Source organism: Oratosquilla oratoria, chromosome 20 (genome assembly GCF_046742065.1).
Source record: "Oratosquilla oratoria isolate Oo_2021 chromosome 20, ASM4674206v1, whole genome shotgun sequence".
In the NCBI taxonomy this organism is placed as follows: domain Eukaryota; kingdom Metazoa; phylum Arthropoda; class Malacostraca; order Stomatopoda; family Squillidae; genus Oratosquilla; species Oratosquilla oratoria.
The window spans coordinates 28,903,588-28,906,087 of record NC_134796.1 but is presented as its reverse complement, the minus strand read 5'-3'; the positions used below and the strand labels follow the sequence as shown (position 1 = coordinate 28,906,087).

The window sequence follows — 2,500 nt, the reverse complement described above, 5'->3', positions numbered from 1 at the left end:
GGGAAGGACAAAAAAAAAAAAAAAAAAAAAAAAAAAAAAAAAAAAACACTTCCATTGTGTGTGTTGTTTGTGTGTGTGTGTGTGTGTGTGTGTGTGTGTGTGTGTGTGTGTGTGTGTGTGTGTGAGAGAGAGAGAGAGACCCTTTGACTGCCGGAAGTTTCCCCTCAGATGAATAAAATCGCCTGTAGGCACCCAGAACAAGTATTGGAGGCATCCCGATGGTTTATCTCCTTAGCGTTGGAATGATGGTTGTTGCCAGACGCCTCAGAATGGACGAAGGCATACAAGAACTCGGTGAGCTCAAATTCCGCCAAGACAAATAAATAAATAAATAAGTAAATAGGTAAATAAATAAATAAAATAAAAAATAAAGTAAATAAACACACACACACACACACACACACACACACACACACACACACACACACATATATATATATATATATATATATATATATAATATATATATATTTTTTTTTCAACCACATTAACTTTTCACTTTTAATTCCATATCACGATCGAGACTGACAATGACAATGCGCTCGACGGAGACATATGCGGAAACTGATACGAAGTGAAGCCAAGGACTCGAACCCAGCTCAGACGTACCAATGGTTAGTCACTGTTCACTTTGGTACGTCTGAGCTGGGTTCGAGTCCTTGGCTTGACTTCGTATCAGTTTCCGCATTTGTCTCCGTCGAGCGCATTGTCAGTGTCGATCGTGATGACAAAGAATTAAAAGTGATAAGTTAATGTGGTTGAAAAAAAAAAAAAAAATTACTATCTGCACTGGGGACCATTCAGTGTGTATGTATATATATATATATATATATATATATATATATATATATATATATATATATATATATATATATATATATATATATATATATATATATAATGTATATTTATATATATATATATATATATATATATATTATTTATATACACGCATATGTATATATATATATATATATATATTATATATATATATATATATAATATATATATATATATATATATATATATATATATATATATACTGTACATATGTACATTGTACATGTATGTATGTATATAATAGAATACAATGAATCATAGTTATTTTGCCAAAATTAGCTAACAAAAAGAGGACACAAACAAACCTCCTTGCCAGAAATAGTAACAAGGCGACTTTATCCATTCCAAAGCGAGCCGACCTGTTCTTGTCTAGACCTTAGGAAGGAGGGGTTGCAAACGAGACCTTCAAAGAGGAGCGCATCTTGGCACGTGAAGAGAAAGAGAGCTGCTCTCTTTTGAGAGCATCGTAGATGAGAGGACAGCCAAGGGAGTAGATACAGATATCAAAGGCAAATGAAAGAATAGTAAATGAAGGAGGATGAAGAAGAAGAGGAGGAGGAGGAGGATACAAGTAGAATGGAAAATGAGCATCACAGACAATGATGGAAGGACTTGCGTGAATGACGCAATGTTGAGACTTGTTCAGGAGGTTTGTACATGTCGAGGCTTTCCTTAGGTTGAACGAAATCACTTGGAGGCAGCCAGAGGGCAGATAAGATTTGAATGTAGGTGCCGAGGGGACAGAGGCAACGTAGAGATCCGCCAGTTAAATGAAATAAATCATCCCGTTGTTCTGACAGCACTCGAAAAAAGTAGATTGCAATTAGGGCCTAAAGATATTTTTTTGTGAGGGATGGAGCGGGGATTTTTCGTATGTATGTATCATTATCATTGTTAGTATTGTTTCATGTCTGGTTATCTTTGGCTGATGACTCAAGGTTGGAATTATTGTTCAAACTTCACTTACGTAACCACGATGACGACGACGTTGATATTTCTGACAGATTACTCAGTTGTCCCCAAAGTCTAAGTTTGCGAATTCTGCAGGAAGGGGAAGTTAGGGGGGGGGGGGTGCTGGAGTGACGTCACATTGTTCTATCCTCTGACGTCATTACCGAATGTCTTGAGGACGACATGGAGTCAGATTAAGTGGTTAGGAACAACTTCTCAACAATACGAGGAGTTTGGAAGTTTGGTAGTGAGATATAGGGAGTGAAGAGAGCTAGAAAAAAGGCGTGAGAGGAGTAATAAAGAGAGTGATTAGGAGATGGGGATGGTGGCGGCTTAATGAGACGGCGTGGGAAAGGGCGCCCTGAGAAAACAAAGGATCTCTGGTGACGCCGTCGCGTCCAGAGTGAGTTAAAGACTCGTTACCCAACCCGCATAATGGTAGGGAGGAGAGAGAGAGAGAGAGAGAGAGAGAGAGAGAGAGAGAGAGAGAGAGAGAGAGAGAGAAAGAGAAAGAGAAAGGGAATGGTAATACACAGGAAGAAAGAGGATTGCGAGAGGGAGAAGGAGGACGAAGAGGAGGAGGAGGAGGAAAATATATATAAAAAGTGGGTCATAAAAGAAGGAGGTAACAATGAGAATTGTGTGGTGGACAACAGGGAAAGAAAACAACCCGAAGGAACAAGACAGGAGAGTGGTGCCCACGGTTGAG

The 2,500-nt window shown here is 38.5% G+C and overlaps 1 protein-coding gene across 1 annotated transcript in view; it reads right to left on the bottom strand.

Annotated features, from left to right (window-relative positions):
• LOC143036429 (uncharacterized) overlaps positions 1-2,500 on the bottom strand; it is a 308,153-nt gene that overhangs the window by 136,891 nt on the left and 168,762 nt on the right. The window lies entirely within an intron of this gene.